The sequence below is a fragment of the Passer domesticus genome, chromosome 14 (assembly GCF_036417665.1).
Source record: "Passer domesticus isolate bPasDom1 chromosome 14, bPasDom1.hap1, whole genome shotgun sequence".
Lineage (NCBI taxonomy): Eukaryota > Metazoa > Chordata > Aves > Passeriformes > Passeridae > Passer > Passer domesticus.
Window position 1 is genome coordinate 12,878,149 of NC_087487.1, and position 11,099 is coordinate 12,889,247.

General features: G+C 47.9%; 1 protein-coding gene across 2 annotated transcripts in view; it reads right to left on the minus strand.

The window, feature by feature from the left end:
* The window catches only part of ABHD2 (abhydrolase domain containing 2, acylglycerol lipase), a 38,484-nt gene extending 32,339 nt beyond the window's left edge, over window positions 1–6,145 (minus strand). The window contains exon 1 of one of the 2 annotated variants that reach the window (XM_064389731.1): window positions 6,072–6,145. The gene's annotated coding sequence lies outside the window, so the exon portion shown is untranslated. The remainder of the gene's footprint in view (window positions 1–6,071) is intronic. The other variant, XM_064389732.1, reaches the window with a different exon arrangement.
* Window positions 6,146–11,099: the final 4,954 nt, after the last annotated feature.

The window sequence follows — 11,099 nt, forward strand, 5'->3', positions numbered from 1 at the left end:
AGTGTCTGTTTGGGAATAAAACTCTGAAAACAAGTATATCAGACAAGAGGAAAGCAAATCTACCCTACTTTAAAGAGTTGTGCCTAGGCAGACTGGGATCAGAAATAAGGTGAGGTTTTTTTCCCACCTTTTTAAAGAGGAAGGCTGAAGTTACCTCTTTATAGAATGTTTCCAGGAAATTAACATCTTTAACGTCAGCCAAAGCTAATGATTTTTCTGAAAGATACAATGTAAAATCAGAAGGTACAGGCTTGTCACTACCAAGTAAGATATTTGGAACCACATTATGGGAACAGGAACTTCATTAAGGAAATGGTAAAAAGTACAGCAGTGCATAGTTTTTTAAACAAAGACAAGTTTTACGCCAGCATATTACTCAAATGTCACTCCAGGAAGTGCATGGAAGTGTCACACTGCTGAGCTTTCAGCAGTTTAAATGCAGAGGATGATGTTTAGAGACCATCCAGATGAAGATGAATACACTTGAGAAAGGCTCTGAAGCATGTGTCCTGATGGGAAAGGCTGCCAGACTAAGCACTGAGGACAAGCTACACAAGTACAGAAACAGTGTAAGAGGACTCATGAGGAAAGCCTCAAGCTTTATTGCAGTTCCACAGTCTTTTACACAGCACCTGTATAAAAAATGCCTTTGTTTTCATGGCAAAGTGTTAAGTCTAAATGCTTTGTTCCCTGAAAATTACACAGGCCCAAGTATTTTAGGGCCACACCAATACCATGCCTCATCAGCTCATGCACAAAAAGCAAGTCATAACATCACTTATCTTGAGACTGGCATGTACCCAGCCCAAGCTCACCCAGTGCAGAACCTCCCATTACCTTCAGTGTGGCTCACAGAACACGTCAGAAGCAAATGCTGAGATCTTGATGCATCACTCAGTACTTCTGGCCATTTAGGAGAGCCAGCTAAGCCTCAGACCTCAAAGCACAGAGGGCATAATTCAGAATTAGCTGAGCTCTTAAGTGCCTTGAGTTTAGGGTTAGATGTGGCCACGAGAGATAAAGTGCAGTCCTCAGGAGTTTGGCAAAGCCCACCACAGGTTTGTTGTGACAGATTTTATCTCCAAAATAAAGAGGGCACACTGACATGCCCCATCACAAAGATGCTTAAAAGAACACTGTTTGGACAGTCTATTGCAGTCCTCAGTGCAAATCCCTCCCTGGGCCAGGGCCATACCCAGGCCAGGATCTGGCTGGTTGGCAAGTACAGAAACCAACAAGTATTGTTTACACCCTGTTCAAAAAAAAAAATTCTTGGCTGGTGCCTTCATTGGAACTTGACCTTTTCATCAGTTACAAACTTGGCTCACACTAAATTTAGAGGTACTGTGAGGCTACAGGGATAAAGTTCATAGCACAAGGAACCATCAGCACAGTCAGAAAGACAGGTGCCTTGAACTAAAGCTTTTTACCTTGCCCTTGAGGAGTTCTACACCTTCAGAGCAGAAACAAGCATCTCGGAGGGCTGGGTGTACAGCCCAAGGCAGGTTGCTTAAAAATGCACCCAAGAATAAATCTATAGCCAAAAGGGCCAAGGGCTCTTCAGCACTCTCACTTCTCCAAGAATGTTAATTTGCAGTCAAATGAGATTTCATATTCACTTCCTTCTAACTACAGGAACTGCCTTTGTTTCCCCACAATACCATCTTAACTAATCAGAAGTAGTTCTATTTCAGGACAGGCAGCTTTTATACATTAGCTAAGGTTGCTATGTAGAGTCCTTGTTACATCACCTCATCCTGGTTCCTGTTTGTGTCAAATGGATTGGAAACCTCTGCATTAGCTTTTATTGCACACACCTCATGAACATGATTAATCCAAGACAGGAGCAGACACTGACTTCACAGAAATCAATTAATTGCAGTAATCAAATAATTAGGTTTGCTCAAATAACATGAACCTTTCCTTTAAGATAAAGTGCAGAGACTTGGGACTGTCTCTCCAACTACTATGTTATGTAACTACAGGTCCTTGTAGAAGAGGTCAAGATAACTTTTAGGTACAGAGAGAAATGTTGGATAACACCTTTGCACAGTCTTGCAGCATTAGCAGGTGTCCCTTGCCTACCACATAACTGTGCCAGGGAGCAGCATTAAGCTCCAGGGAAGAAATGGAGTAAACAGACTGTAGAGAACTCAACAAACCATGCTCAGTAGCTGAGGGAATGCTGCTGGAATCAAGCCACAAAGAGCTAAGTGAGCTAATAAAAACTGCATTATAGACCAACCCTCCTCAAGGAAGTCTGCTCTATTCCTTCATTATATTTTGAAGCATCACATTGTTAAAGCCTCATTTATCCTCTGACTGCAACCCCTCCATTCCCACACTGCCACAGGGCTCAGCTGAACATACTGGAGGAACAGCTCAAGGTCCAAGCACATCACAGCTGTTTGCTCAGCTAGAGGGCTGAGAGAGTGGGGAACATGCTCCACACACAGCAGGGAGAGCCCACCTACAACAAATCACAACTCAGGTAAGAGAAATTTATTTGAGAACAGTCCAGTTCAAGCAGCCTGAAAACACCTATATTGAACAGGATGAAAAGCTGAGGTGCTGTTTCACTCAGGTCTTTAAATACCTTGCTTACTTTGTTCCCCTAAAGAGCAGCTCCTCTCCACAGGGGAGCAGGAGATCTGCAGAGTCATTCTCTCACAGCCTGCCCGTGACAGATAGAAGGCTGGTGCTAGAGGAGTAAGGTAATGCACACAAGTAACATTGAAAATGAAGGAAAAATGTCTCAGGACAGAACTACACATGCAGAGACAGCACCAACACACAGCTACCACCACTGCTGAATACTCAGGTTCTTCCAGACTGCAACTAAAAGAGAGGTTTTGGAGCATGACAGCAGTCACCAGCAATTCCATGTGCAAAGAGCTACATTGCCCTCTCTCCTGCTGAACCAGAGTGACAGGCTAGGGGTATTACAGGCTTGCGTTTTAGGACATTTTGTCCTTACCTCTTACAAGGAGGTTCGCTGTAAATGACTGTGCATGTGCTTATTTCACTTAGTACCCTTCATATTCACATATGCTCAACCAACACTTCACAGAACTGGGTGTTCCAGATAAGAGAGCCAGGCTTGAACCCCCTCTGCACAAGCTTTTTGGAACCTGCAGCTCTATACAAAAGCATCTTTGAGGATGCTTTGAGGTAAGTTTAGAAGCAGGACAAGCTACTCTCAGCAGCAGTCACTTGGCCCTTCTATGAGGAGCCTGTACTATACTTTTTGAGTACTCGATGCCCTGAATAGGGCTGTAGCTCAGTTACCTGCAAATAAGACATGAGACATTTCAGAAAAGTTTGGTGTTTCCAGGAGCTCAACCCATATTAGCAGAGGAAGCTGTCAATGTAATTTGTTTTAGTCAGACTGAACCCATGATAAGAAGAAATGAAAGCATTTCTCAACAGCAGAGAGAGTAATAGTCAACTACACTTCTTAGTCAGTCTAGAGATACAGATAAAAATCTGTTCTCTGCCAAGTCTGGCACTGCCTTCCACTGCCATTACCTCTAAGAGCTCAGGCTCGATGACGTTTCAAGCACCTGGTTTGTACTGAACTGCTTTGCAAAGCATTTTCAATTACTGCTGCCTGACACTGGCAGAGTAAGGCTGGCAGCCAGAGACAATCTTTATTATTAAGTCAATTGATGGAGCTGAAGGCAAGATAAGCCCTTGGGTGTAGAAGCCCTCCTAGAGCCAGCAAAGGCTAAGACAGCTGCCCCACAGGTACCATCAGTGCCACCCACACATACTGGGCAAGTGGGACTTTGCTTCTCCACAAGGACAGCATGCCCTTGCACACTGAAATGAAACCAACTGAAATTCAATCAATCAGCTGAGTTTGATCAGATGTTTAACTGCATATATGCTTAAACCCTGCAAGATATATAGGCAGAAGAAGGGTAAATACTTGCACAGAAGATCAATTGAACTACAGTACATTAAGAACAGCAATTCAGAGCTGTAACACATCATGAAACACACTCTTCCAGAGAAGCTCAGAAGTGTAGATGAAGACTCCAAAGTACTAACAATCCACGATTGTTTAGGCTTTTGCTGAAAAGTCCAAGTGATCAGTTTCAGGCTGGTCTTTGCACCTTTCAGTAGGAATTACAAGCAGCCAAGCCCAGCACTTACACTCCTACCAGACACTGGAAGATCCTGTTCTTGGTTAGTTTAATCCAAGTTCTGGTACTGCCAGAGCTGGCAGTGTGAAAGTCTGGATGAAAAGGCAAGAGATATGGATGAAAAAAGGTAACAGGACAATAAAAATCCCGTAGCACCCAGGGATTTCACAGCTTTAAAGCAACCATTCCCTATCGTACATCAAATCCCATCTGGAGTATAGCTGGAACTTGGACTCAGAAAACATCTTCATATGCCTGTGTCAAGGTCAAAGGGTGGTTTTTTTGCCACCTTTCCTTCCCAGTACAACTCTTTCAATGTGTTAATCTCTGAGTTTTCACATGACAGGTTTAATAAAGCAGCTTTATGAAACACTAATAATTTAAGCTGCTATTCACTCTCTGAATAAAGAAACACAGCTTTTACAGGAAGAACAGAACAAGTTAATTTTTAAGTTTCTTCAAAAACAGTTATGCAAGATAGAAGGTTTTATCCACGACCTCCACACCTATAAGAGACAGTCTGGCACAATCTTAGGTCAGCCTCATCTTTTGTGCAGCTAATTCACTCAGTAACACAGAGGAACTCCCATGCAAAACTTTTAAGACTAAGACAGGAGAATGGAAGAACTCAAACATTAGCTTTTATTTCTCTTTTCATACCCTTCCTGTTCTTACTCTTGACTTTGAGACCAAAATAAGTGATGCCTAGAATAAGAAGAATGGCTGCAGGTCCACTGATCTAAGGAGGGACAAGAGAAGCTATTGAAACTTCTCTGGTGATATGAGAACTAAGCAAGCACCTCAGAGAGATGGTGACTCATGAACGATAAGACAGCAACCCAAGACTACTCATCAATAAAACTCCCTGCACAGGAAATACACATTATCAAAGAAAGTCTAAAAACAAGATATCACAAATACAAACAACTGAACTGAGAGTTCTATGGACACCACATCAGCAGGGAGTACAACATTAACAACCTAAGCAATATTATGAACATGGCTGAGCACGATAATAATTGATAAATGAGGCATGGAAGATGAACACACTGTACCAGTTAGCCAGGAACATTTGTTACAGAAGGACACACCAGTGCTGCAAAAGCCAAAAAGCAATCTAAGAGGCTGACAGGAATCTTTATACTTGCCAGACCAGCGACAATTGTTCATCAACAATAAGAGGAAGCTGACACAAATTCTCTGAGGGAACCCACATGAGACTGAAAGTGGAGAAGGCAATCCCTCCAGCCACAACTGCATGAACAAAGCTGCTCCTGACATACCTCTGCAAACAAGCTAGCATCAGGTGAGACATCCCAGCAGCTGTAACTCATCGACTGTGACAGATACAGGGACACTTCCTGCGCTGAGGAGATGCACAAGTTACACCTGAAGGTGCGGGATGGAGCACAGCCCCATCACACAGGGTAACACACAGAGGCAACCAAACGGAGTCTGAGGCTGATGCGAGGTGCTCGCAGCAGGGTCAGGACCTTGGATGGTGAGCACTACCAGGGAAGAGCCCGCTTTAGCAGGAGCAGCACGAGCTGACAGGGCACGATGCCCCAGGCTCTCACTCCCCGAGGACCACTCTCCGCTCCGTGTCCAGCTCGGCCCTCGCTCCCTCCCTGCATCCCGGGGATGCGCTGCTCCCGCCGCAGCCCCTGCCCCGCACAGCCCCGCACCCAGCCAAGGTGGAAGCTGCCACCGCACCGCCGGGGAGAGCCGCGGGGAGCCCGGGCAGTGCCCGCCACGGCCGCGCCGAGGGACCCCGCGTCTCCCCGGCAATAAACACGCGGGGCCGCCGCGGCAGGACGGCGGCCGGGCAGGCACAGACGCGGCCGCAGGGCCCCAGGCGTGCCGAGAGGAGCGGGAAGGAAGCCCGGCCGTGCCCGAGCCCTGCGGGAAGCGCTCCCGGCTCACCTGCAGCCCCGGCCGGGCGCGAAGGCCCCGACAGCTCCGGCCGCCGCTCCCGCCCGTCTGCCCCGGGCCCGCCGCCCGCCGCCCTTTACCGGCCGCCCTCGCCCTCCCATTGGCCACCGCCGCGCCGCTTCCGCCCAGGCCCGCGCGGCGATTGGTCAGAAGGCGAGCTGGGGACGGGCGCTCCATCACTGAGGCGCGGGTGCCATTGGCTGGAGCAGGAGCGGGGCGCGGGACACCGCGGGGGCAATGGCTCGGGCACCTGTCAGTCAGGCGGAGGGCGGTGATTGGCGGCGGCGGGCTGGGGGCGGGGCTATCGGCACAGAGGGGATGGCGGTGCTGCGGCCATGACAGAGCGGGGCCGGGGGCATGGCGGGCTGTGAGGGGTGCGGGCAGCCTCAGCCGCATTTTCTGTCCGCCGCACGCCCGTTCCTGCCGCCAGAGTCACCGCCCGTGGCGGGGACGCAGCCTGGGAGCGGCCCCAGCTGGAGGACGCTGTTGCTCCTCAGTGCCATGGAGCTCGGTGGTGCTGAGGGCCAAAGATCCTTCCAGGCTGCCGATAAGCCGCGTGGTGTACCCAGGGCTGGTTACATAATTACAAACAGGACCTTCGAGCCTTGGAGACGGTGTCTGGCCGTTGTTCGGCTGTGGTGGGCCCTCAGGCCGTGCCAGCAGCAGTGAGGGTCTGCCCTGGCCCTCCAACACTGTCCCCCCCAGCAAAATCCACCCAGAGGTACATGGACCCTGCCCCAGCTGAAAGGCACTGGGAGGAAAATAAATTACAAGATTAAAAAAACTCTGCCCGATGTGATGTTTATAAACCTACTTTTTTTGTGTTCTTCCAAAAGAGCCCTGCGTTGCGTTGTTGGTAACATCAACTGTTCTGAGCTGTGCTAATGGTTGCTTTATATAACTGGATGGAAAAATCCTTCCTCTCATTTCAGATATTTTAAATGTTTCCTCTGTTTACTGGGTGTTGGAGCTTCCTACGTGGAGAAAGCTCTCAAGGAGCAAGTCACATTTTCCAGGGCGCTGTGTGCGTGGAGAGATGAGTAACTGCTGTAGCCTGAGTCACAGGGAAGCAGGGAGCTCTGGGTAAGGGCAGAGAGGGAAACTCTGGAATGAAGGTGGCAGAACAAACAGCGTCCTCCTCTCTCCACACTTGCTGCAGGTGTGATCCCACACCACTCAGTCAAACAGAGTTGCATTCCTTATCTTTTGATCAACCTAGTGAAAATACCCATGGTTTATGGTTGCTAAATTTGTCAGTGGCTCAGCTGGGCTGTTTGGTGTGTCTCAAGGCAGCTCTGCTGTGATCAAGTGAACAGATAGGCTCAGCAGATAAACATCCGGTATCAGACTCAACTTCAGGTATTTGAGGAATGTGTTTGAGTTTGATTGCAGAAAATTGCAGTCCAATTGATTCCAGGTGTACCTTAGCTCTTTCACCATCTGATCCAGGCAGGAAAAAACAGATCCAGGCAGGAAAATATGCCTCAAACCAGAGCTGAGCCTCCAGGCAAAGCTTTTATTTTAAGTCCTTGGGAGCCAGAATCCTGAGCTGTGTTCCCAAGGAGGGAAGCGATGGAAAAGGTGCTGTGTGCCCAGAAAGGGAGGGAAGAACCAGTGCAGGTCATTGGAGTTTTACTCTGGTAGTGTTGAGGGGTTCCAGCTGCACCTTGTAGTGTGGGAGCAGGGATGTCTGGGAGGAAGCAAGCACATTTTGGGAATGTGATTTATTTAAAAAATATGGATATTGATCTAGTACTGATATCCAGCTGTGACGGACAAAAACTCTGTAACAGTTTAAAGTTAGAAAGTGTATGTTGTGACTTGGGCAGCGTGTGGGATAGCTCCCAAACACACACCACACTTTACAGGTGATTACAGAGCCTTTTTATCTATACAAGTACTGAATACCCAAAATACAAATACATATTCATAATTTTGGTACATCCCATTCCCTGCCTCATATGCTAATTAGTTCAAAAGCTATTAAGCATGCTTAGTTTGTTCCTTGAAATGAGTCGGTTGTCCTTTTCATGGGGAGGAGTCCCAAAATGAGGAAGTAAATGAAGTCTTCCTCATTCTGACATTTCTACCTTTTCAATGCAAATATGACAAATGAGCCCTTGGTACAACTCCCATTCCCTGTCTTCAATTGGTTTCAAAACAGAGGAGGCCCATGTCTTATGTTACTAAAAGCTATTTGTCAGTTTCCATATTCTTCATTACAAACCCAGCTAACCAAACATTGTGTTGACAAGCAATCAATTATTAGTTAACTACTGACTCTTAACTTCATCAAAGCCTACCCATTTATTTTAATCAACTCCAGTAAAGCTTACTTCTATCTAAAATCTTCGCTCCTCTAAAATCTCTAAAGTCCTTAAGGTTTATGTCTCAAATGCCAGTCCGACTTTGGGCAGTCAGAACAGCTGGTGAGCTGTGGCTGGTGCAGGAAGCTGCCCTCCCTCTGGTGTGTGGGAGTTGCCCTGGCTGATTGCTGGTGGGCTCTGCAGGGTTGGTGCTGCAGCAGCCCCGTGTGCCTGTGCCGTGCGTGGAGCACCCTGGCCAGAGCCAGGGGCAAGGCTGTGCCACTCACAGTGACAGGGCATAGCCAGAAATGCCAGCTGAGCCTGAGCCATGCCCAAAGGAAGAGTGCTGGAAAGAGCTGGGCTTCATTTCCAGCCTTCTAGGGAGGGATTTAGCTGCTTCAGCCCAGCAGGTATTTCTGCCTGCTGGTATTGGGAATGTCCAGGAGCACCCTTATGTTTTGGAGGCAGGAGGATCCCTCTCTGAGCAGTGTGGCTGCTGCAAAAGTGGACAACTGTACATGCTGGAAACTGCAAGCACAGGAAGAACGCAGCTTTGCCTAGTGCTTTGGGCAGGCAATTACCTCTGTACAGAGAGGCCAAAAAAAGACTCATGAAAATCCCACCTTTTTAAATGCAGCAGTTGGAAAGGTACCAGGCAGAGAGAACTCCACGTGCTGCTGAACCAGCCTGAGACACCCCCGTGCAACACCGTGGTGACAATCACCTTTTGTTCTTCACATCCCTCTCTCTTTTGGCTGTTGCTGCCGCAACCCTGAACTCTTTTTCTGCTTCATTTCCCCCGGCCCAGCTTTTCTCCTGCTCAGCAAACATGCTGTGTGCTGAAGGACTCCTGCGGACTTTGCACCCCTGAGGAAACCTTTTTGCCAGAGGAAACATCAGGGTGTTCATCTATGGCAGTGTGTAGCAGGAGCAAAAAGGAAAACACCTCTTAGGCAGGGTTTGATTGCCAGCTGAAAATAAGCAAAGTGCCTGTCAGTGACATGTGAGCACAAAAAAAGCTTTACAGATGGAAATAAAGGCAATGCTTTTTCCTCTTCTCCTGCTCTGCCTTCCCTGCAGTGCCAGTGAGGCTTTGGCTTGTGGGCTGCAGAGCCGTGCTGTTCCTGAGCCTGTTGGATCTGGAGGCACAGTGCTCTTTGGACTCTTACATATTTTCTGAAAATGGTGTCTAAAAGAGTAATGGGCATTTTGCAGAGCTCTAAATAGACCAGCCTCTGTCCTGAGGAGCTGGCAATGTACAGAGGCAAGTGGCAGGGATGGGAGAACGGCTGCATCATACAAACCAGCTGGGGAGGTGGCACGTGGCCCACCTGATCAGTATTTTTCCATCACATTCTCATTCAGCAGCTCCTTGCCAACTTCCAGCCCTGTCACACTCCTCAAAAGGTTCTACTCTGGGTTTATTTAGCATGCTATTTATTTCCTAATTATAGAACTGAAGTGACTGACCTCAGCCCTTCTGGGTACTGCTGTGCACCTTTTTGTCCCCTCCAGACCATCGTCTCTGGTCTCCTCTAATGGCTGAAAGCCATTACTAGAGACTTTATGACTAATTTTTTTTTGTTTTCCTCCCAAACCCGAGAGGGCTCAGACTGCTTGTACAGAGAGCATCACTGATCATTTCAGAGCAGATGGGCTATTGCATTCCCAAATTCTTTAGGCCAAAAGAGAAATGCCACTGAGCTGAGCACTTTACCAGGCTGTGTTGTTCTGCTTCTGTCCACAATTTCCCAGCAGCCAGCTCACTGCTTTTATCCCACATGCAGCCACAGCTGCTGCCTAGAGGAAGAGGTTTTGAAAACCACTCCCTGGCATCAGCAGTGCTGCTGGTCCTGCTTTTGTTTGCTCCATGTGTTCCATGGCACTTGAATCCTGCCTGGCTCCACAAACAAACTCAGTGGTCTGGGAGAAGGATCCATCTGTATCTCCATGAAAACAATCTGTGCCATAACACTACTGAATTTTCCAGGGAGTCTGGTTAGGTGAAATTCCTACCTTCAGGATACCTTCTGCACCAAAAGCTGCCAGGCTGAGCAGACCTGTTCCCTGCAGCCACCTCTAATGCCACCTCTTGTTCAGTTAGAGCTGTGTCTGCCCCTTTCACACATTTTGGTAACTTAAGATACAGCTGCAGGAGCCAGGCAGTGCTTTGGTGTGGCACCTGTACCTAAAGCCACCTGCAGAAGCAGGGGGTTTTGTGTAGGGAGGGTGGCATCAGAGCAGCAGGTGTCTGGCAAGCAGTGGGAGCAAGGAGAGGAGGCATCTCTGGGGGAAAGCAGGATGGATTCAGATAAATGGATGTACTAGAGCCAGAAGGATGTATGAGCTTCTCCTGGAGAGTTTCCAAGATGTCTTGCTGAATAAAGGAAACCACTGGTCTTCTGTTTCATCCCAAGTGGTCTGTCTGACATTTGCCACTATTGCCTCAGTGTGTTCCTGAGGTTGGAGTCTGGAAAGGCTGTGATTGTCCCACCTCAGAAAGCTGGCAAAGGAATCTGCTCAGGCCACAGTTTTGTGGGGTTTTTTCTTCAGTGGCTGCTTGCAAAATGCTTTATGTGGAAAAGCTTCCATAGAAGTAGTGGTGCCTGAGGAGAATGCAGGAAACTGAAATGCTCAATGCACTGAACAATGGGATTAGCAGCCCCTTGTAAAAATCCAAATTTTAGTATTGCCTGAGGATGGGGAAGGGCCT